The 26549-nt window shown below is 33.7% G+C and overlaps 1 protein-coding gene across 1 annotated transcript in view; it reads right to left on the bottom strand.

The window, feature by feature from the left end:
* The window catches only part of GLRA3 (glycine receptor alpha 3), a 173978-nt gene that overhangs the window by 94382 nt on the left and 53047 nt on the right, over positions 1-26549 (bottom strand). The gene's annotated exons all lie outside the window — the stretch shown is intronic.

The following is a 26549-nucleotide window of genomic DNA, read 5'->3' as shown; positions in this document are numbered from 1 at the left end:
AAACTGTTGGGATCAGAATGCAGATCAAACCATGTAATCTTTCATTTTATTTCTTTCATGAATTTTTATTGTGTGTTATCTCTGTCTTCTGTCATAGCCTAAGGAATATGGAAATATTTTTGCATGAAAGTGATGGTATAAAAATAACAGATGATTTACCATTTGGGAGGAGGAAGAAGGGAAGGAGAGAATCTGAATTGCAAAATATCAGAACTGAATTGTAAAAAAAATTGTTTATACATGTAATTGGAAAAAACTAAATTAAATGAAAGAACAAAAGGCTAAGAAATATCAAGCAAGTTAATAAAAAAACATTTGAAAGGAGACCTCATCATGCTAGATCTCAAACTATATCATAAAGTAGTAGTCATTAAAATAATATTGTGCTAAAAAACACAATTAAAAAAATAAAAAAATAAAAAATAATCTTGTGCTGCCTAAGAAATAGACTAGTGGATCAACTGATTAGATTAGGCAAGACAGTAACTAACAACTATAGTAACCTAGGATTTGATAAATTCAAAGATCCAGATCTTTAGAAGAAAAACTCACTATTTGACAATAACTTCTAAGAAACACAGGAAACAATGGCAGAAACTAGCAATAGCGCAACATCTCATACCAAACACCAAGATGAAGTCAAAATGGATATTTGATCTAGAAACAAAAGTTGACACCAAAAACAAATTAAAAGGACATGGAAGTTTTTACTTTACTAATATGGATTAGGCAAGAATTTATGACCAGACAAAACAGAGATTTTATTTCCTTCATGAGTTTTAACTTCATGCATAATATGTGTCTTCTGTGATAGCGTGAGCAATATGGGAATATATATTACATGAAAGCACTGATATAACCTTTATCAGACTATTTACATTCTGAGGAGAGGTAACAGAGAGAATCTGAATTGTAAAAGGTCAGAAAACAATTGTTAATTTTTGTTTCTACATGTAATTTTCTAAAGTAAAAGTATATTTGGACAAAAGGGAAAAGGTTATTTAAAAATGAATCATAATTTTCTTACTCATATACTCAAGTAGAAGTTTAATTCCTCAATAATTTAAAACATAATTTTAATGCTAGTTTGAATCTCTATTGTTCATGAAATATCTTATCCAATTATTACACAAGAAATCAAAAGATAATGTTTCCATCATGGATGAGACTAAAATGCTTTTGTCTAGCATTTATTCAATGATTACAAGGAATATAGTATGTTTCTATTCATATGCCTAATATCACTGTTGATGAAACAGCAATTTGAAAAAGTAGAAAAAAAGTTTAGAATCATTTTTAGGTAAAGTGAACACACATACATAAATATTTCACACCATATACACATGAATCTATATCTTTCTTTCTACAGATTTATAGATTTCATAGATAGGTTTAAAAATCCAAGTGAGAAAGAAGAGGGTGTAGTAGATAAAGAGCTGGCCTCAGAATCTGAGAGATATGAATTCAAGTCCTGTCTCTGTCACATACTAATTTTATGATCCTGAATGAGTCACTTAATCTTTTGGTGTTCCAAAAAACTGCTCTGGGAGAGGAAGTTCCTCTCTTGTCTATAATAATTCCTATAATACTAGCATTAAAAATTCAGGAAAACAACCACTATGATTACAACCAAGAAAACCACAAAATAGATTTTGTAAAAGAGACAAACTGGAACCATTGGAATGCTAGAAGGAAGCCTCCAGTATGTTGTTGATACTTTAGGTAGGATTCTGGGAGTATATAGATAGAAAGGTAAAAAGGTAGGAAAGATGAGAAGGTGGTATTGTGCCATAATCTTCATTAGGAGTGAAAATTGGATGATGTTATAGATATTCTGAAGTATTAAAAAATAACCATGATCAAAATCCTTCATGTAGATTTTAAAAAAAATTTTCAGTTAAATATTTGTTTTCTATCCACAGAGTACATTATAATAAATGAAGCTCTTGGATTTGATGGGGAACATTTGTTAGGATATTCATACCAGATAAGCTTCTCACATACCAAATTCTGTCCCTAGAAATTTCCTATCTCCTTGCAAACAACCTCTAATAACTCTCCAGTCCTTAAGGATATAATTTCAGTAGTGAGCATTAGAGTGGGAAGAGTAGTTGAAGTTCTGGTGGAAAATTATGCTTTCCAATTAAGCTAATGTATATATATACATATATATGCATATGTATACATATATTTTTTCAAATGAAATCAATATTAGATTATTTTTGTTTTGTTTTGTTTCTTGGACTAAACATTCTCATCTTCTTACCAAACCACATCTTCAGATCTTTTAACTCTGTGATTTCCATAGTATGCATTCAAACCAGATTATCAGGAAATAGTCTTTGCTGGTATTTTAAGTAATTCTACTTTTAAATACATTTATTTAAATGTAAGGCATCAAGCCATATATTATAATTATAAAAGGGAATGAGAAAGAACATATAGAATAAGCTATAAAATATGAATATAGCTTTCTAAACTGAGAAAAGCTTTGAAACCAATAAAGTAATAACATGATTTGCTATGTATAAAAGAAGAGTTAAAAATAATCCTGAATTCCAAATTCCCACTGAAACTAGATAAATGGAAATGTGTTTATTTTATCTTTAATAACACTTTGAGATAATTGAAGAAGCTGCCTATTATAGAATTATGGAAGTCATCCAAAGTGGTATTTATTGCAACACTAAACACAAAGGGTGAGAGCTTAGGAATGAAAAAGCAAAGGATGATATGGTCTCATTATTTTCTCTTTTTGTCACCAATGAAACAAGAAAAAATTATCATAGTACAAAACATGGATGTGACTTATTCTAGAGAGCTGAAATTATAATTATAATACAGGCATTCTCATCTCTAAAAATATGGAATTTGATGTGCTTTTCCTTCCTGTTTTCATTAACATAGATAAACCACTCTATGTTTGATTAAGGCTTTACATTGATGACAGGCTTTCTATTTTGCATTTGCGAGGTCACTAGTACAACAGTTAGATTACATTGTAGGTAAACTAATCATTGAGGTTATTGAATATTGTTAGTTTGTAAGTGTTTGGGTTGTTGAAGATTAAAATACCAACTCTTTATCTTGTATATAACACTAAAGAAAGGTGATAAAAGTGTTGGGCACATTTGGGTCCAATAGCCAAGGAATTCAGTATTTATTGGCTTTTTTGTAATTTGATCAATTGAAATAAATTGGTTAGAAGACCAGAAAAAGTTGGAGAAAACCCTTCAGGATAGGACAGCCTGCAGAAAACATGCCAGAGATATATGGAAATAATTAATCAGCTTATGATTCTAGTTTTGCTTCCTCTACATATAATAAATGACTCTGGATAGTAAGTCACCTAATAGTTCTTGATTGTCTTCTGATCTCAATTAACATTTGTAATGACATTTTGCAATGCAATATGAAAAGCAAAATGATTGACAGTTAGCGGTTTGGAACTTGGAATGAGCCGAGCTTGGCAAAGCTTGATAGGGGCAAATTTAGTTGATGGGAAGTAATAAAAAGGAAGATTTTGGACTGAGACAGGATCTCAATATTGAGAGGGCTTGGTGGGCTGGTTGGTGGGCTTGGGTAGGCCAAAAAGGTCAACTTGAGATACCAGCAACCAGGACTGATCATTTCCATAGTCTCAGAACCTTTCATATCCTATACTGAACATTCTAATTTAATTCACTCATCAAGAAGAAGTAATATCATTCACCATCAAGTAACCTGGTTCAGGTTGAAGTCGGCTGGCTCTGCCAGGCTGGAACTCACAGACTAACCATTAACATCCAACAAGTTTGAATATCCTGAACACCTTCAAATCATATACTATCTGGCCATCAGTAGCCGAGGCCAGAGATCTCCTATACCACTCTCCCATCATTTCCCTGCTTCCCTCCTTAAACCCTGTTGTCATTAAATCTTCAAATCACCAAAGTGAACGTTCTCATTACTTCAGTGATTAGTGAATATACCCTTGGATATTTGAGAGATGAAGGAGATTCTCAACTGTAAAGGCTCAAATATTAGTCAGTCAGCATTACCCATTGTAACCCAAGACAGGTAGTTGGAAAGAGCTGTGTATTCTTGACCATGGACACTTCACTTGACTTGTCTTGGGAAACTGTTATACTGAAGTTGGGTGGGGCAAATTCATCACAAATATAGTCCTGTGGAGTCCTTCATGTTTCACCACTACAACTTGTGTGTTACCCTCAGGGATCTTCTACACCCATTCAGCTTCAGCCCTCACAACACCAGGCAGATTTATATAATATATTAGAGACCAATGTATTGGAGGTGACTACTGGGGAATTATAAATATTAGCTACAGAGAAGTGGAGGGCAAGAAATTAGTACTTCAGGTGTTAGGGTCAATGTTCTCACTAGAAGGCATTTCTGAAATAGTAAAGAATCTCAGAATTGGAAAGTACCTGAGGTATCATCAAGTCTAATATATACCTGAATAGGAATCCCTTCCCTAAGACAAGATGTTAGATTTAGAATGAGAAGGGATATTATTGGTTATCTAGAGTTCTTCTAGGGTAGCACAGTGTAGTGAATAGACCATCAGTTAAATTAAAGAACTGAGTTCAAGTTCATTCAATTATTAGCTATGTGATTCTGGGGAGTAGTAGTAGTAGTAGTAGTAGTAGTAGTAGTAGTAGTAGTAGTAATAATAATAATAATAATAAATTGTAGTCCCTTAACCACTCTGGGTCTTACCTCTTTTGTAAAGTTATGAGGTTGAATTTGATGATTTTTAAGGTTCTTTTCAGGTGAGGTGAATGATTTGCCCCTCATCACCAAGCGGTCACAATTAGGATAAGCACCAGTATACATGAATTAAATTTCACCTTTCTAACAGAAACTGCAGGCTTAAAATTTGGTATGGGTACCTAAGCATAGCTACTCTAGTGTAAAAATTAAACACACACGAACACACACACACACAAGTAATGAAGAATAGTTTTTAACCAAAGGTGCAGAGGGGAATGATAAAAAGACAATTTTTAAAAACATTTTTAGGCTACTCAATATAAGGTCTCGAAATATTTAATTACGGTGATTTTTATTATGAAGCTAAAAATCCAAAATTGGACAAATGTCTGAATGTCTATTTCTGCAGGAGAACCAACCAATAGCACAACTGTGAATTGTTTTGAGGAGGAGAAGGCTGTTTTTAATGTTTTTATTAGAGGTTATTTTGAAATAGGCAATTTGAAGAATGAGGGCCCAAAAGGTTGCTTAGAGCAGAAAATTGTTCAAAATGAATGAAGATTTTGATGTATTTCTAGAAGAGCTGAACAGATAAGTATCCTCAAAGACAGGCAATTTAACACTGATAAGCTCCAAGTAATAAATACTCTGGGAGGGAAACCTGGTATTTTTTACACATTACATTTTGAAGTGAACATCTCTTATGACCAAATTACCATCATTATCAATAGAGTTAAGATATTGCTGAATTCAAGCAGAAGAGGTAGTTTACTAGAGAGAAAAGGGGAAACCAACTTCTCCTTTCCATTTTGGATTTTTGTAATAGTGAATTCAAACAGATGTTGACAAAGTGCCTAATATGTGCATTGTTGTTGAGGCAAGAAGTATAAAACATGCCCAGGGCAAGTGACAGAAATTGAGCCATAAAGAGCAGATTGTTTCCAGGAAGGTCACACATAAAGATAAGGGGTCAGGGTAGGGAAGCATAGAAATATCTCCAAGCCCAATATCTAAAAGCTTCAATTTTCAACTGATCAACTTTCCTTGCTAGGTGCTAAATTCTCCTATTTCTATCCTGTTCAAGGATAAAACCATTGCATTGGTTTTTGAGAAAGCCATAATTTATATAGTTCTGACTTTCAGATGTTCCTGCTGTTCCTCAGAGAAACAATAAATGAGGAGATTAAATTTCATTTATAAGGTTTCAAGATAATCTTAGGTCTTTTTAACTGAAGGTTGGTTAGATGATACTTCATAAAGGATACTTCATAATCATAAATGGTTAGAAATCTAATCTGGTGATTATTTGATTACTTACCATTAGTGGGCAAGTGATTAGATATTTTGCTTCTTTTTAATTAAAAACAGAAAAAGTATAGGTAAAAAATGAAATGAAACCTGCAAGTAACAAAAAAGAACATGGATTTTAGATGCATACATATTTACATGTATGTAAAAATGTGTCTATACACATACACACAAAATATATACAAATATACACCCATGCACACAAATGTGTCAGAAAAAGTGTCCTTTTGAGTTAATTAAAATAAAGGTGTTGACAATGTACATATTGTTTACTTAGCTGTTGGGAGAAAGAGTATCGTGGAACCTGTTAGTAATGGTTCAGTTGCATTCCTATTTCATTTATCCCAAGTGACATGAAGTTATTTTGCTCTGTGTATGTGTGTGTGTGCAAGCCTGTGTATGAATATATATATATACATCAGATATAGGTAGATAGATAGAAAGATAGGTAGATAGAAAGGTAGATATCTAGTCAGCCAGTTAGATAGATAGATAGATGGAGCCTACATAGAGACATGCACAAAGCACATACTTTAATACTCCTCTCTCTCTTTCTGTATATATATATATACACACACACACACATATATATATATATATATTACACAAACATATGTATATATATTTATACACATATATGTCTGTATATCTACCTTCTTTAAGCATGTGAAGATGAAGCACAAATCAGTAATGTACCTTTTAATCAAGTAAAATAAATACTTATAGAACATGGTAATTAAAGTGAAGGTCTTTATTAAAAGTGAATAGAGCATTAGGTTTGGAATAGGAAGTCTTGCTTTTCCAAATTCAAATCTGGCCTGAGACTCTTACAATTTTGAAGATTATTGTATATTGGCTTTGAGAGGCTTTGGCAACAACTTTGTGGAATGACAGGAAGGCAAATATCAGTGAACACACACACACACAGACACACACAGACACACACACACACAGATATACCTTAATAAGATATAACTTTGGCCCAGATGCCAAAAACTTTCAGAAATTCCATTGCTTTTTGGTTTGAGAAATAAATATTTTCAAATATTATTGACTAGAAATCAAGGGTTTCTTTGGCACAGTGGCCAAATACCAAGGCTGTCACCTGTTTTTTGTAGGGTCAGTGCCTAAAGATATATATTTTTTTAGTATTTTAAAGTACAATTTTATTTAAAAATGTAAAAACTTTTTTTAACCCACAGCCTACAAAAACACATAGCAGGCTAGATTCCTGCCATAGTTTGCTGATTCCTGGATTATATAATACACACCATTGAAAATTTTCTAAGGCTTTACATAAGCTCCAGAGGCAGAAAATATTAATTTAAGTTTTAGTAATTCATTCATTCAGCCAAGAAGAGAAATATCCTCAGTGGAAGGAAATTCCCAATTTTTGAAAGATAATGAAGACCACTAAAAGTAAGATTTCAGTTGCTACTTATGAAACTATTTTTTATATTTCTTACATCATATATTCAGTATTTTCAGACTTCTCCATCACTATTATCAAGTTACAAGACTTATTCACCCTTGTATAAAATTCTTATCCTAAAATCTTTAGCTATCTCTACTCACACAGTCATTCACTCTCACTGAACCATTAGGAGGTAGGTGGAATGTGTTACAATCCAGAAATCGACTGTGGAGAAAAGTGAACTTGTTTTCCCAGAGTCACACAATGAGTCAGTACAGACCCAAGAATAGATTAGAGGGCTCAAGTTTCTCATGTATGAAGTATAAATGTAGGCTATATACTGCCGACAATTCCCAAGACCCAATCATTTCCCTGGCTCCTTTCAAATTCGAGAAAATCATGACAGTGAGGCTCATTAAAGAGTAGAAAAAATTACTGAGAAAAATTATTGAACAATCTTCCCTATTTAAGTTTTTAAAAATGGAACACATGCCCTTCTATTTTAGGGAAGTATCCTGTAGGACTAGAATAATATATTAAATGATCCAAAAAAATACTTTTATAGGCATTAATGATTAATATTATTAGAATGTTTTAAGGTTTGTGAATCACATTCCATATATTAACTCATTGGAACCAACAACTCTAGGAGGTAGATATTATCCACATAATAAAGATAAGGAAACTGATGTCTTTGTCTATGATTAAGTCACTGTAATTGTCTGAAGGGGGACTTACACTCAGGTCTTCTTGACTCCAAGTTCAGCACTATATACCACCTTGCTCTCTAATTATTATAATCACATGATTATAGTTATAGAAATGGACCTCAGAGCCTGAATAATCTGACTTTTTCATTTTCTGGATAAGGAAACTGATGATCAGGAAGGTTAAGCAACTTGTCACACAGATAGTATGAATCAAAGGCAGTATTTGAGCACAAATCCTCTGACTTCAGGATCCTGCTCATTTCTGTCATAGCTCTTAAAGTTTAGCAAATCACTTTATATATGTAATCTCATTTAGACATCATAACAACCCAATGAGGTAAGCAAAATTGCTTTTTTTCCCCTCATTTTACAGATGAGAAATGCCTAAACTTAAATGTCTTATCCATGGCCAGAGAGCTAGTTGGTCTTACAGTTGTGGATGTTGAATCTGAGTATAGCACTCTTTCAACTGATTAAGTGCATCTCTTTCTGCCTCTCTGACTCTATCTATCTATCTATCTATCTATCTATCTATCTATCTATCTATCATTAAGAGACCGTGTGGAATAGTAGCTAAAAGGACAATCTCATATTAAACAGCTGACAATGTGGATGGCTTGAAGAAAGAACTTCATGGTAGTCATTTTAGCACTATTTGTATGATCAGGTTAATTTATGAAAGAGTGCTGAAATGCCTATACATATAGCCTAAGAACTTGAAGGACATATGCATTTGATCTAAAATAGAAAAAAATAAAAGAAAAATTAATAAAATGAAATAAAATGGAAAATACAAATGCCAATGGTAAATGGTGAGATGAGGCTGAAAAAAAGTAAAAATACTCACCAACTTGGAAATTTGCAGATAAATTCCAAAAGTCAAATACAGTATAAAAAGAATTATCTTCAAAACAAAAACCTCTGACAAAGGTCTAATTATTCAAATGTATGAAGAACTAAATCAATTTTACAAAGAATCAAGCAATTCCTCAATTGATAAATAGGCAAGGAACATGAGTAAGCAATTTTCAGAAAAAGAAATCAAAACTATCAATAAACACATGAAAATGTACTCTAAATCTCTCATAATTAGAGAAATGTAAATCAAAACAACTCTGAGGTACCACCTCATACCTAGCATATTGGCCAATATGACAGCAAAGGAAAATAATAAATATTGGAGGGTATGTGGCAAAATTGGGACACAAATGCATTGCTGGTAGAGTTGTGAATTGGTCGAACCCATTGGTTCCCAAACTTTTTTGGCCTACCGCCCCTTTTCCAGAAAAAATATTACTTAGCTGCCTGGAAATTAATTTTTCTTAAATTTTAATAACAATTAATAGGAAAGATAAATGCACTTCTGGCTATTACTGCCTCCCTGAATCACTGCAGCACCCAACAGGGGGAGGTAGTGCCCACTTTGGGAATCATTGGTCCAACCATTCTGGAAGGCAATTTGGAACTATGTGCAAAGGGCTTTAAATGAATGCCTACTCTTTGACCCAGCCATTACGTTGCTGGGTTTCTACTCCAAAGAGATAATAAGGAAAATCACTTGTACAAAAATATTTATAGCTGTGCTCTTTGTGGTGGCAAAAAATTGGAAAATGAAGGGATGCCTTTCAATTGGGGAATGGCTGAGCAAATTGCGGTATCTGTTGGTGATGGAATACTATTGTGCTCAAACGAATAATGAACTGGAGGAATTCCATGTGAACTGGAATGACCTCCAGGGATGGATGCAGAGTGAAAGGAGCAGAACCAGGAGACCGTTGTACACAGATACTGATAAACTGCAGCACAATCAAATGTAATGGACTTCTCAACTAGAAGAAAAGCAATGATCCAGGACATTTCTGAGGGACTTATGATAAAGAATGCTATCCATATCCAGAGAAAGGACTGTGGGAGCAGGAACACAGAAGAAAAACATTTGCTTGATCACATGGTTCATTGGGGATATGATTGGGCATGTTGACTCCAAAGAATCACTCTATTGCAAACATTAATAATATGGAAATAGGTTTTGATCAATGATACATGTAAAACCCAGTGGAATTGCTATGAGAGGGGGAGATTAGAGGGGGAAAAAAGAACACGAATCATGTAACCAAGGGAAAATATTCTAAATTAATTAAATTTAAAAAAAAGAATTACCTACCTACATAAATTGGTCAGCTAGATGGCCCAGTGAGTAGAATGGTGGCCTAAAGTCAGGGAGACTCATTTTTATGAGTTCAAATCTGGTTTCAGATACTTAATAATTGCGTAAAACCTGTAAACAGGGAAGTCACTTAATGCTTCCTGCCTCAGTTTCCTCATCTGAAAAATGAGCTAGAGAAGGAAATCCCAAACCACCCCAGTATTTTTGCCAAGCAAACCCTGAAGGCAGAATACCTGAGTTTGAGTCTTGCTTTTGATTTTGGGCAAATATTTTAAACTCTCAGAGCCTCAGGTATCTTTCTAAGGCTATAAGGTACGGATGTGCTACCAGTTTGCAATGGTGGAGAGAATTTCTACATGGATTTCCCATATTGAGAAAATCACAGGTTTAGCCCAACATGAAAATGGATTAAGGTTGACTGAAGAGGGACATAGTTTAATGCCTTTTTATAGGAAATATTTTGTACTTCATGAACTATGACTCATTATTATTCTCTCTCTCTATATATATATGTATATATGCATACACACATACACACATACACACACACATATATATGTGTATGTATGTATATATATATATAAAACAAAAAGAGAAAAAGCCTTGACCATGAACCAAGACGTTCTGGACAGTTAGCAGGAATCATTCAGACTCTCAGGTCCACTACTTCATAAATTAAGAACACAGAGAGGTTTGTTATTAGTTTTGTTCAAATCATAAAGCTGCCTGTGGCTGTATAAACCCAATTGAACAGAAAATTGCTTCTTCCCTATTTTTTTCCAGATGAATTCCCAAAGCACTAAACTCTCAGTTTCCATAGGCATTTTCAATGGTGAAGAAAGGATGCCCTGTATTCATATGTACTCTCTTAGCTACAGAGGCTATTTAATTTACTCATAAGCCTCTGCTCTCTGTAAGGCCCCTTGGGATATTGCTCTTATTTTTTGATGTTGTCTATAGAATACCTCAGAAGCAAGGGGAGCATATATGAACAATGTCATGGCAGCCCCAGTGAAGCCACCAAGACTGTCAGCCTTCCTCATTAACTACTCCTCATTAATCTTCCAAAGGCATAGTATAATGCTAAAGAGAGACATGCTGCATTTTCAATTGATTGTTGAATAATTAACATTAATTGACATGCTAACTTCATGGCTGAGTTACAAGTTATGACTAACGTCAATCATCTCATAGAATGCTCATTCTTAGCATACCCCTCCCCTCGGGGGTCCCTTAGTTCTGTAGGGCAGGTAATTTTATCTTGGAAGATTTACTTCTTAACTAGCAATGTCTTGAAATAATATGAAATCCCTTGAAGAAAAACCCCTAAGACGAACTACACAATGTAAATGATATTTCTCTGCCCCAGTAAAGGGTTCACTGAAACAAAGCTTGATGGCCTCTTTCATGTGAGCTTTACAAAAATCCTTGGAAAAAATACACTTTCTTCAGGCCATATGGCAATCATTTCAACAAAGGGCATGAGTTGTGCTCTTTGAATGATGGCCCAGATCAGATGACACCTTCTTCATGAAGCTTTTCTTGATTCTATCCTTTGCTCCTTTCAAACAGAAAAGCAACTATCTCAAGTCATATTTTACATAGTACTATTAGTTACTATCAGACCTTCCCTTGTGTGTACATAATGATAAGCTCATTTGGGGAAGGGACTATTGTTTTTTCATTTTTTTGTATTAGCATTTTTCCTAGAATAATTCTTTTTAATATTATTATTTTTCTAGCATACATGTCAATTCAATTTTTAATACTCATTTTCTGACATTTTGCAATCCATATTCTCTCCTTTGTCCTACTTCTCCCCTTCCCCAATAAGAAGGCAGGGAATATGAAATAGGTGGTACATATATTATCACACAATATATATTTTATGTTCATCATGTTCTGAAACAAAGACAAATATTGCTTAAACTAGAAAAGGATTCATGGAGGAAAAAAGTGAAGAATGATATGCTTTAATCTGCATTATTTGAACTCCATCTGTTTCTTCAATGGTGATTAATATTCTTTTGGCCCTGAGTCCTTTGGAGTTGTCCTTGATCCTTGCTTACAGAACAAATTCTTAAACTGGTTTATGAACTTATTTTTTAATAATGGCATTTTAATATAATTGATTTCCTTTTGTTATCTTATATTTATACTTTATCTTCATTAGCTTGCTAAGGGGTCCATGGCACAAAAGCAATTCAAAACTTGCCACAGAACCTAGAACATGGTCTTGAATTTTTTTGTTTTGGGTGGCAGGGGAGGATGATCTCTTTCTGTAATGTCATCATTATAGGTTCATTAGTGAGATCACAACTGGGAATTTCTCAATGTGTAGATTAGTATTTGCTTTGGAATTTACCATTTTAAAGAGTTATGTGGTAGCATCTGGACATTAAATGATTTGATTGAGGATATATAGCCAATATATGCCAGAGGAGACTATTGAACTCAGGATATCTTTACATTATACCAGTGATGGGCAAGCTATGGTCCTCGGGCCAGATGGGGGGGAGGCCTGAAATGTTCTATCCCGACATTATTCCTAATCTGACGAATACAATGAGTAGGATACAATATAATGAAACTTCAAAAGAGTTGCCTTAGAAAGAGACTGACAGATGAGCATTTCCTTTCCTTTGGCCCCCTCTTTAAAAAGTTTGCCCATCACTGCATTAAACCATTGACTACTCTAGAGTACCTCTTGGATTCTCAAACTGATTCATGAATACTAGCTACTTTCTAAAAGAGACATATTTTTGTACTGCCTCAAAGTGTTAATATTCAGGTTATGGTAGAAAAACTCCCAAAATACCCCAACAAGAAGAAGCCTAAGTATGTTAAAGAGGATTACAGATTCCCCTTTCACATAAGTCATTTCCCTTTCACTTACACCATGTGATCTCACATACAACAGCCACTAAAACTCATCACCTTAATTAGGTAAACAGAAGAGAGCTCAGCAGCTCTGGAAATGTCTTTGCTTTAAGCCTTGCCCTCAAGAAAGTATTATCTTTCAATTTTCCTCTTTTCCTATTTCCAATATCCTCCAAACTTCATTTCTCAAGCCACCAAGCTAAACAAAAGTCTCACATGGAAATATCCAAGAACTAGTGGGAAAGGATAGGGACCCAGATGGTATATTTTCAAGATACTTCCATTCTTCCAAGACTGAGTTCAAAGCACTTTCTGCTTTGATGCATTCTAGGCAAATAAGGCTATTCATCAATCCCCCAAACACTGGTACTTTCCTGTTTTGGTGCCTTTGCTCAGAGAATAAAATGCTCTCTCCCCTTTCCCATCTGCCGAAACATCATACTACATGTCCCAGCTCCAGTGATATTTATGTCATCACCTTTGTTCTGAAACTCAAAGCAAGACACAATTTTCCCCACCTTTCAAATATCCTAACACTTTTTTAGTATTTCTCATATGTAATTACGACTGACTATGTATTCTTGTTATTTGCACATTTTGGTGTTTAGTCACTTTTCAGTTATTTTTTACTTCATGACTCCATTTAGGGTTTTCTTGGCACAGATACGAGTGGTATGCCATTTTCTTCCAACTTATTTTACAGAGAAGGAAACTGAGGCAAACAGGGTTAAGTGATTTGCCCAGGGTCACAAAGTTATTAAGTGTCTGAGGCCAGATTTGAACTCAGTAAATGACTCTCCCAACTCCAAGTCCAGCACTGGATCCACTGTACCACCTAGTTTCTGGTATTTGCACATATATTTGCACAATACTTAATAAATTCTTGTAGAATGACTGATTGGCTATATGTACTATCTCCCCAATAAGACTGTAAAATCCTTTAAAAAAGGTGGCATGTTTTGTTTATCTTTGCATCTTCTATAACTTGTATGCAGTAAGCATATTTTAAATATTTATTTGTTTGTGTAATGAACATTCTTATCACTCCCTCTCCAGAAATTACATTTTTGTTGTAGTACTCTGAGTGAGAGGGACTCTATCTGTGGTTTTATTGATTGAAGGAACCCTGGAAGAGGTAACTTTTTCTATCAGTGTAGGTCAGCCCATGTGATTTAATTTATAGTCTTAGAGAGTTGACAGTAAAATGTTAAGTGACTTACCCAGGGTCACACATTTACTATGTTAATCCAGGGTTAATCCATTAATGCAGGTATTTCTGATTTTAAGTTCTACTCTCTACCTGTTATGCCACATGCCCTAAAAATCAATGACAGTTAAATAAAAGCACATCAAATCTGAATTACAGGTATTCCAAATTAAAAGTCTAGAAATCCCAGATACTAAAATGATATTTATTTTCATTAAATATTTTATGGGAAAAGAAGAATGAGAAAGTGGAATTTTTCCCAAAGGATTGAGCTTAACCCTCAAAAAGGTAGCAGGATGGTTTCAGATCTCTCTGAAAAGAAGTAGGGTGACATTCAACCTAATCACTGGATACTTTAAATACTGATTGCACCTCAAGGTGGAGAGGTGGAAGGGCTTTCTATGGCATCACACTCATTTGGTTTCATAGAAATGGGAAAGAATGGATGTGGCTCCAAAAAGACTCAATTTATGCCAGGTAGAGACCCAGACATGAAGGGAGAAGTATCTAATATTTAGTGCAAGTTATTGAAAATTAATTCTAATGCATTTCTTAGGTGCCTATTAGCTGTCAGGCACTATTATCAGTGACAAATATAGAAACACAAAAATGAAGACAGTTCCTGGCCTCAAGGAGCATACATTCCACTATCAAGGTACATGTTAAGACATAATTAATTATAGGATATTTATTCCACTCCCTCCCAAACAGAGTAGAGAGTTATTGACTGCTGGATTAATTGGATAAGACCTATGGAAGGAGTTATCTTTTGAGTTGAATCTTGAAGGTCAGTAGGGGTGCCAACAGGCTGACCTGAGGAGACATTAGAGGTATTTTGGATAGCCTATTCAAAGGCACAGAATATCATATGTGGGAACAAGTAAATAGGCTTGTTTGGTTAGACTTGAATCTTTAGTGAACAAAATATATGAAAGATTAATGTGCAATCAGCCTGGAAATATAGTCTGTGGTCAAATTATGAAGGATTTTAAATGACAAAGAAGTTTATATGTTAACCTAAAAATGATGAGAAGTTGTACAAGTTTCCTAAAAAGAGGTATCCTAGGTTCAAACAATCAAGTAATCAATAGCATTTATTGTTCCCTTAATATGTACCAGGCACCATGTTAGGTGCTTGAATCAGACACAAAAACATATAATATTATTTTGAGACTCATTTAGTTCTTGGACTAAATGTCATTTACATGTTTTTTTTTTAAATGGAAGAATATACCTTCATTATTCTAAATAATTCTAAGACCACTTATGACTCATAGCAAAGAATGCCTATTTTATTGATGCTTAAGCACTTTCTATAGAAACACTATAATGGCATCTCATGGAACTATTTTTGCATCAATGTGGAATTAAAAACATATATCTTCTGCTATAAATACCTGAGGCAAATCCCAGTAGATTGTGGTCCAGTTCTGTGTGGCTGTGGGTGTGGGTGTCCTCAGGGAAATCATTTTATCTCCTGAATATTCAGTTATTTCAGCTGCAAAGTTGAAGGGCTTAGACTTGAGGATCTTAAAGTCCTTCTCATTTCTAATTATTTATTAATTTGAAAGTAATAGGTCAGTTTAACTGAGGGGGTTAGCCTATGCTTACCTTGACTTCATTCAAAGTGGGAGTCTAGTTCAAAGGTAATTCAGTGACCCAGAAATAGAATTAACAAGGCAGATTGTGAAACAGAATGGAGAAAAATTACATAGATTTCATCAAAAAATAGTAGTCTAGGTATGGTTTTTGTCTGCTATGGTACCAGTGCCAAGGATCACTCTGGGGGACTGATAAGTCGCAAGAGCTCTGCTAAAGAATACTGGGCAAACAAGATGAAAGTTCTGTCATCTAGAATAATTTATAAAGTGCATTTTTTTTTGGATGTCATCCAGTGTAAACATGAACCGTCTGAGGGATCTTAAGCAGGAGTGCTATACCTTAGTGTTGCCCATATATTTGATATATTGAGCTGAGACATACTTCAGAGTTGGGACCATGTTGATGATGAGTAAAAGTCTCATGGGAAAAATTCATAAACGAAAGTTTAAAGGAAGAAGCTTTTTACTGGAATTTGGTTGGGAAAGGGCTGTGGCATATAACGATAGGGTAGAAAATGAAAAACTGAAAAGTTATTTTCTATTCTAGCAATAATAGTAGTAATAATAATAATATATGCCATTTATATGGTGTTTTAAATCATCTTGTTTGATCTTCACATCAACCTTGTAACCATGTGTGGTAGGTACTACAGATAGTGTTAGCTTCATTTTATGGATGAGGAAAATGAGGCTCAGAGAAGTCATTTGACTTGACTGGAGTTGTGAAGCTAATAAATGTCAGAGGCAGGATTTATTCAATGCTATTTATGTCCAAATACAATCCCATTTATTATATTATCCATTCCCAAAGAAATGTGAGGAATATTTGATGTATATAGTGTTTTAAGAGAATAAATTATCTTATAAAAAGAGTTTGTTTTTGGTGTGCGTGATTTTTTTTTTGCTTGTATGTTTACTGTCTAAGGCAGGGGTTTTTAACCTCAGGTCCATTGGAATATTTCTGTGGTTTGTAAACTTAGGTGGGGAAAAGCATATCTTCATTTTAATATAATTGGTTCCTTTTTCAAATTTTAAAATGTATATTTTATTGTACATATTTAAAATATTATTCTCTAATGGGATCCATCTCACATGCACACACACAAACATTAAAAATCGCTGGTCTTCAATAACTGAGTCTCTGCCTAGAATAAGGTAATACATTAGATAACTTTTTGATCCCTTTCCACTTTAAATATCAGGCAACTTTATGATATTTTTTCTCTGGTGATATTTTTCTACTAAGAGTATTTCTTGTTATAAAATTATTTTCCTTCAAAAGAGCAAAAAGACTCTAATACAAGAGGTAGGCAATATTTTGAACATTTCTGTCTGAAGACATTGGAAATCAATTAGTTTCCTTCTCTTGAGAATGAAAAGCCCTTGATTTGTATCCTACTCTAACCCTTATTGTCATAAGGAGATAGCCCTCAGTTCTAGAGTGCTATTTCAGTAGGCCAATGGTCTTTTAGTCATATGTTTAGATCATATTTTATTTCTTGATAAATGCAACTACAGAGAAAACTATTCAGATTCTCTAATTATCAATACCAAATAAAGCATAAAATAGAGCAATATACTTGCTGAATTTGTTCATCATTGTTATGGAAACCACTGGAGGAAACTCTGGTCCTTCCAAGGGCCAAATAAGAGGCACAGATCCTGGGATCTACTGATATTGCTTTTAAAGAATGATATTATACACATTTCGCCAAGCTTGACATTGGTATATGACCTTCTCAATGTGATCTATTGTTATTTAATGAACTAGTTTATAAGCTTTTACTAAATGCTATGTTCTTGGCACTATAATATGGAGATACAATGACAGAAATAAAACTGACTCTGCTTTTAAGAAGTTTGTATTTTTAAAAAGATGATTAATAATCCATTCAAGAAGAAAGTAGATTATAGTGGTTATTGTCCAAATTATGCTGGATAGACTATATAGCATTATATATGTTGAATATATATTATAGATATATAACAAGTTGGATTCAGAATTGAAGAAAGAGAAAGGTATGGATTGATTCAGAAAATATCTAGTCCCTTTCATGATCTTTAAAGCCTTGTGTAAAGACTCAACTTTTTTATAAAAAATGTTTTTGTGATTTTCTATAGATGTAAATCTTAAAATCTTACAAACTTTTGGCAAACTTTTAAATTGTGGATGATCCAAAGGGGAATAAATATAAGGGGCATAAATACATTGCAGTATATTTCTAATAAATATGTAATATTAATAACTAGAATAAAGGAGATAATTTTAAAAATATCATGCTCAGAAAGGCACATGTCTCAAAAAATGTTCATGGATGTTAGATCCATGAGGCAAATCTGTAGGAAAATACAAAAAAAAATCCCATAGGATAAAAAGACATATGGAGATCTAAATGAATAGAAATGATACTTATATAAATGAAATGACAGATTCATTAAAAATAATTTTGTAATGTATTATTCCAGTTGTTCTGAGATATTCAGTTACTCTTTAGACCAAATGTTATTATTTAGTGCAGCAAAAGTTAATATTAGAAAGTAGATAAAGGCCTTGAAAATACAGTTATTAAGGACATTAACATATGGAATGCATATTAAGGAAATATGGAAGACAGAGTAATGTTTATTCAATTCCTGGAAAGAATCCTTAATGGCAATATGACAAGAATAGCAAATCACTCTTTGCCTGAACAAATGGTTGATACTATATTAAGTTAATTAGATAAACATTGGGAAAGGTATATAATTTTGCCACTAAAAGAAAACTGAGCTTATGTTGTAGAAAAATTATTTAAATATTGAAAGGATTAAATAATCTGTTGCCAAGAATGGATTGTGAATAAATTGTTTTTGTATATTATTTTGCCTTCTGCTAAATAAATTGGGCAAATGGAATTTCTACATGAGTAAAAACTACAAACCATAGCTTCAAATGGGAATAGAAACAAAATTAAAATAAAAAAAGTATTATATTGTAGGGAGATCCATACCACCAGAGGAAACTTAGTGTCTTTGGACAGTTGTTAAATTTAAGAAGAAGACTGATTGTGTTAAGCATATTGAGGATGTGAGCTATGCCTAGAAGAGGAGTTGTTTTTAAAATAAACTTATGAATAACAAAAATATTTGTGAATTATTACAAGTTGTGATTGTATATCACTCTCTCTTTTTAGAAATGGAAACTCTTAATTGCATTAAGCATTCAGGACAGAAGAAAATTGGAAAGGGATTTATACTGTATGTAATTTCCAAATGTTAAAAGATACTGATTTCCAAATAAAGAGGTTGAGATAAATCTTGAGTAAGAGGCAACAAAAAGTAAGATATTGATGGCCGATTCTCTCTGAACAAAATAACTCTACTCATTTTGTTTTTATCAAAATTGTTCTCAGCATATAGTTATTATAACTTTTTTCTCCATTTATAATTATATGCATATGTTCTCACTTGTTATGAAGGAATAAGAAAGGAACAAGCCTGTATTAAATGTCTACTATATACCAGACACTGTTCTAAAGGCTTTACAAATATTATCTCATTTAATGCTCACAATCCTATGAGACAGCTATTATTTTTAAGCCCTATATTACAGTTGAGGAACATGAATGGTATGTTTTATTTTTTATTTTATTTTCTTAAAGGTTACACAGATAGAATGTGTGTAAAGTTGAATTGGAACTTGTCTTACTGACTCCAGGCTTAATGGTTGATCCACTGCACACTTACCTATTTGTGCAATTAGTATGTTAAATTTGTTTAAAGGAATACAAATTACAATTAAGAGGAAAAGAACAAACATATTTAGGCCAAGTTGAATTAAGATGGCATAATGAAACTTAATATGGAGTCAGTTTCTCCTCTATCATTCAGCCAAACTAGTAAAGTGTCCAAAAATAGAATACCACAAGGAACAGAATTATTCAGTTAGATTGCTTACCAACTTTGTTCCAAATGCCATAATAGGTACTAGGAATACAAAGAAAACAATGGAATCTCAAGGTAGAAGAATGAGTGAAGGTAAAGGGCAGAAGAAGAGGAATATTTAAAGTATCTACCAGAGGCAGGCAGAGGCCTCAGTAGATAGAGTAATAGTCTGGAGATGGAAAGTCCTGGGTTCAAATCTGACCTCAGACACTTCCTGCCTATGTGACTCTGGACAAGTCACTTAACCTCAATTTCCTAGCTCTTACCATCCTTCTGTATTGGAACCAAGAATTCATCAAAAAGTAATTCTTATATAAAAACGTTCTAAAGACCAACTCACCAACCTGTGCTTTCTTTTATTTTTGCCTTTAATTCCCCAGTACTCCTCTTCCACAATTCTGGGTTCTGTATTTCTTGTTCTGCCTGCAGTTTGTGATAATTAGATTAAGTCTACACTGACCATCTTTAGATTTAATCACCAAAGGTGAGAGCACCTCCAAATTCTGGGAGGTCCTAACCCACCTGTGCTAGAGTGAGTGACTAATCAGAACCAACTGACTGCCCCCTAGGAGGTCTATGAAAAGCGTCTATTGTGATTGGACACGCAAGCTAGGTGAAGGCACAGGAAGTGACCCCTTTAAAAAGAGGGAGTTGAGTGAGTGAGAGGTCTTTGGTTGAAGAGGGCATCTGGGGATGGAGGAGGAGTGTTGGAACGCTGAGACCCTGGTGAGACTGCTTTAAATATCTTCTTTGAATTCCACGTGGTGAGTTTAAAGACTGACTGAATCTTCCTGAACTTCGCTTAAGAAACTTCTTTTAATAGACTCGGTGAATGAAGTTTTGCTTCATTCACCTCCAGGCCTCTGGCCCTCTCACTCTCTCTGCTGAGGTGGATTAGATCTACCTGGATTAATTAAAGGATCATAGTAAATTACCCACTAGGTGAGATTCCTATTTCCTTATTTCCTCTCTCTCTTCTTAATTGTAAACAAACTTCCATAAAAGTCAATTTTGACTTGAGATTACTCTTAATTGAGGATTGATAATAGTTCAATCCTCTGGTGACCATCTTTTAATAGATTGAACCCCCAAAACCCCTTTTTCCCCCTTACAAGTTTTAGGTATAGTATTCTGGGGGTAACTGCATGAGTTTGAAGAGACCTCCTGCTTCTTGAACACGTTGAGACTTGCCCTAACCTTTGAGAAAAAGGAAATGAATGACTCTAGAGGAGTACAGGGCCTAGAGTAAGAGACTACGGAAGAGAGAAGACAATAGAAGTTCTTTACTTGTTACAATAATGGTCTAACTAACAATGCCAAAAATACTTATGACAAACAATCATTTTAATATGGTTTAATTATGTGGCAGCAATAGCCAGGGGCCTTTAATTTTAGACTGAACCTAAACATCTGACTGACCCTATAAGACCAAGTGGAAGTAGTTTTTCCTTTCAGTTGTGTGCTAAATTTTGTGCTATACACATATATTTCTTTACTTATTTTTGTTATATTTTAAAATATATGAGTCTGAAAACATCCATAACTTCAAAGAAATTGATAAAAGTTCCAGATTTTAAAGACACATTTCAATAACCCTTAGATATTGGTATAGTGAAGGCAATAACATCATGGATTGATCACTGGAAGTACAAAGGAAAATGCAACCAAAAATTGGAAAATGATATCAAGAACTGACAAACTCCTGTTGAAATAGACAAAAACTTTCTGAGTCACTTGGAATTTGGAAGGGTTCATATTTATTTCTCTTTAGTGCAACACAAACATATTGATGTTGGAAAAAGAAGACTAGATTTTTATAACAACTACTTAACCACTGATATGAAGGCAGAAAAAAAAAAGCTTTTCATTGGCAAGAAATACAAAGACCAGAGATTTTCACTGGGTATGGTTGCATATAAAATTCCCTTGTTTTTCCCATTTAAAGCTAATGACAAAATTTCTGTCAGAAGGTGTTCAGGATAACCTTTAAGATCTGAGCATTTTTAAAATATATTTCAGGGGTTTAAAAAAGTTAATGGGCCTTGAACTCTTATTAAAATATTATGGACTTTGAAAAATATATTGATATATTCTAGGGGAAAGAATTCTTAACAAAAATTAGAGAGTATACTAGTGGAATTGCTTTTGGGGGGGATAGAAGAGGGGAGGGAAAGAATATAAATCATGTAAACATCGGGAAAAAATCTAAACTAACTAACTAATTTTAAAAACAAATTAGAGGGTATAAAAAGACAAAATATTTAATTTGTTTCATAAAGTTAGAAAAAAAATTTATAAAAGTTAAAAAATAAAGATAAGATAATAATAGAAACCGTGGGGGGAAAACATTTGAATTAAATGCCACTGATAAAAGTCTACTACGCAAATATTCAGGAGAATGCAATAAGTACACAATTCCATACCATTTGTATTAATTAGAAATTTTGTACCTTTATACTCCATCTCCCAGAATTCTTTCCCCGATCCCAGATTCCTTTTTTTCCCTTTTCATTTATGTGCATCTTTATGTAACTTTTTATATAGTTCTATAAGCTTCTCTCTTGCTCTCTTTTCCACATGAGTGGATTGAGTGAGCTCCCTCTTGACTCTAGCCTTTTAGTTTCCTTTTTGCTTCTAGTTAAATTTAATGAATCTTATTGAATATAATACTTGAAGTATTTTAATATTAATTTTAATCTACACATTCCACACTAAATATGAACAAGATTTTCAAAAGAATTGCAAAATATACCAATTGAAAACATGCTCTATGTTTTCCAATCATAAATATATAATAATAAATTCCAATCATAAAAATATGAAAGTAAAACAACTTTAAATTCATAATAGTTAAGATAATAGCAGCTAAGGTTTGCACAGAACTTTAAAATATGAACTTATTTTATCTTCACAAGGACCAGTTGCTATTGTCATCGCAATTTTATAGATGATGAAACTGAGACTTTCTCCTTAAGAATTTGTGTCTCAAGTTCTTGTCTCAAGTTCTTTACTTAAGAAATTGTGGCTCCCAACAAACTGTGAGGGGGTGAAGGGAAGGTAGGATAGGAAGATGGAAGGTAAGGATGGAAAGAGGAAGGTAGAGGAAGGGAAAGGAAGTTAGCAGGTCCCCAGCCCCAGCAGATGAAATTGACCAGAGCCCTTCCGGGCTCAAATAAAAGATCTGAGAGCAACTTTAGGGTTTAGAATAGCTAGGTTTTATTTAAATTAGAAAAGGGAAGGTCTAGAAAAAACTAGGAGGTAGATAGAAAGGGAAGAAGGCACTAAGAGATTGCTTAGGGATCTGAGAGCCTCCAGGCTCCAGAGCAGACCCTCCAGGTTAGAGAGAGAGAAAATGTACCAAACTCTCTCTTTTATACTTTCTCTGACACCTCCCACAAAAGAAGTGGGAGATGTCTGGGGAAGTTGTAGAAGGGAGTCCTGGGAGTTGTAGTCTCCCAGGGCTTACAACAATTTCAAATAACATAAACTTAACTAATTTGCTCAATATCACCAGATAATGTTTGGATCTGGATGTGAACTCAAGTCCTCCTAAATCAAAAATTGCTTCTACCTTCTTTCGACTCCTTTTCCTCTACCTTCTATCGACCTTTACATGTCAATGATGATGGTAAATGAGAACAATGTTGGAGAGACTATGATAATACAGACATATTAATATCTTTCTTAGCAGAACTTAATTGGTCTCATCATTCTGAGGATCAATTTTGAATTGTGCAAGGAAAATTTATTTAAGTATCCATTCATACCTTTGTCTTAATGATTTACACCAGATTCTCTGACCAGAGAATGTCAGAGGCAGAAAACAGAGAATAAATATGTTATCAAATATCCATAACAATATTTCATGGTAGCAATAAGGTGAACACAAAGTGAGAGTTCGCTTGTTGGAGAATGACTGAAAAATTATATTTTATTCCATTACATTATTTCCATTATATTTGATTACATTCCTATGAAAAACAATAAAATGGAATGCTTTTAAGTAAGAGCAATAAGAAATTGTAGTAGAATCTTTTCTCTCTACTCCCCAGCCCTCAGGTGTGCTATGTCTGTGTGCAATGTCAGGTAAGTAGTGAAAGCATAAAAGCAGTAACTCTACTGATCATTCAATGGCCCCTTCACCTTCAACATCACCACCATCATCTCAAAGAACTCATTACAATCATATCATCCAACAATTGCTGTTCATGTTTGCAAAGTTAAATAAAACTCCTTTGGCTAGGGAACAGAGAATACCAATAAGTTTATGAATAGAGGTTCAATATCTAAGTATTTCAGTTTTCTTCACAAAGATTAAAAAAGAGAACCCCATGCCCATAAAACACTACTTATAAACCTGTTCAGTCATCTCAATAAAGACCTACTCTTAGGTCTTGGTCCCACAGGAAAATAGTCAAGGGAATGTGAATGGCTTAGTATAATGCAACACCATTATTGGAAAACAATAAATAAATGAAACAATAGAGTCCTCATAATCTATGGTGGACACACTAGTTCTTAGTCCCTTGAGATTATGTGAGGAAAAGAACAATAGGAGATTGTATCCTGCTATATATGCTCTGAGACCAACAGAAGCCTCTAAGTAGCAACTGCAACTTGTGTCTTGTTGTTGTTTAATCTTTTCAGGAATGTCTAATAATTTATGACTTCTCTTTTTTTTGGGGGGAAAGGTATTTGAGTCATTTGCCATTTCTTTTTCCATCTTAATTTACAGAAAAGGAACTGTGGCAAACAAGGTTAAATTATTTGCCCAAGGTGTAGTATACAGAATTGGGGGATATAGTTTTTTCTAGCTTTGGCTGAGTTCCAAAATCAGTTGGGCTTTTAGAATCTTGAGAGAGGCAGTTGACTGGATCTTCCGCAGAGGGAGGAAGTCAATGAGCGAGCTCTTAGATTATCTAGCTTCAATATTGAAATTTAGCCTAGCATTGATATATTTACTTAAGAAATTATTATTTTAGATAGACCCTTTATATCTTCCTTTCCTAATACCACCCTGCCTTCCCTCCCTTACCTTAGTGGCTGTGGAGTTTATAAGGAGAGAAATTAGAGAGGAGTTAAATCTGTGAAGAGTTATCTAATTGCCAGCATTATTTATAATTTAATCAAATCATCATTTATTTTCTTTTAGATAGCATTTTGTAAAACTGAGTGAGGCAGGTCCTTACTCAGATTCCATCTTCACTTCCCTTCCCCCACCTGAGGTTCCTGAGATAACTAATAGGGCTTTCCTTTAATCCACTTTCCTGAAAACATTCCTTCAAACAAATAAATCCTTTGTGTTTCAATAGTCTTAGTTAGTGTAATTTGTCTGTTAGTTATCAAGAGGGGAGAAGAGGGAAAGAGACAACATACTCTGGGCTCAGAGGGAAGCTGGGCATCCATCTTGAAAGGAAGGTGTTACTTCAAAATAGGTCCCTTCCTGTGAAATTAACTAAAGCCTGTTTGTTAATTTCAGTCTAGTCTATTTCCCTCAGCTTGTGTTTGAGTCTAAGTCCCTGTCTGTAAGCCTGCCGTGTTAGTCTGTTTAGGTTAACTTCTCTTCTCCCAAAAGATCTCTGTTTCCCTTCTGTGTTATACTCCTGACTTCAGTCCTATTATACCCTGAATCTCCTTTAATCCCAGCCTACCTATAGCCTAGTTTATCCACTTACCAAGTCTCCAACATCCTCCTTTCAATTCCTTTATCCCAAACACCTTTCCTCTAATTACCCTCATAACAAAGGTCACAATCTGGCCCAGCACCTAGCTACCCAACAAGGACAACAAGGACAACTACATGCTCTGAGACCAACAGAAGCCTCTAAGTGATAGTCACAAGCTTGTTGCTACTCTGAGTCAATTTCCAAATTTATGTTTTAGGAAAGAATAGCCATAATCCAAGGTAGATAAAGTCCTAGATACAGAGAGAAATAATTAGGGACAGAAAGACAAGTTATTCATACATTTATTCTGATTCAATACTAAAGTATTGAATTTTAAAAGGAAAATTTCTACATCTTTTTCTGGAATATAATTGTCTATGTCCTATTTTTTCTGACAATATAAACTTAGAGCTTCATTTTATTTCAATATTAGTTTTACAATTTCAACATAGTTTTAAATATTAGAATTTAAATCTTTAGGATATTTTATTACACATACAATATTTCTTAAATTTTTATTATATTCAGGTAATATTATAACCAGATTGTTAAAGAACATTTTCATCTATGTCAATATATTTTATACAGAAAACATTGGTTCTGTTATAGTTTTTCAAAATTTTGCTGCGGCAACTCAGAATAGGTCAAAGTTTTATTGCTTTTGACCAAAGTAAGCTCATAGATAGAATATAATTTTTATAATAAGGTATAAAGACTAAAGCATAGTAGTTTTGGTTGTATAATAATTGTTTCTTTTTAAAATACATTTATATATGTACATATACCAAAAATCTAAACTCTAGCTTCCTAATTCCATATTATCACTGAAAACCATATGCAACTTTTCATATATATTATACATGTTATATATACATATATTATTTTTGTACACACACATACTTTAATTTGTAATATTAAAATTAATGCCAACTTTTATCACTTAGAACAGTGATGGG

This window comes from Gracilinanus agilis, chromosome 6 (genome assembly GCF_016433145.1).
Source record: "Gracilinanus agilis isolate LMUSP501 chromosome 6, AgileGrace, whole genome shotgun sequence".
NCBI lineage: Eukaryota > Metazoa > Chordata > Mammalia > Didelphimorphia > Didelphidae > Gracilinanus > Gracilinanus agilis.
Note: the sequence above shows the minus strand (reverse complement) of the source record. Positions and strands in the feature narration are given on the sequence as shown.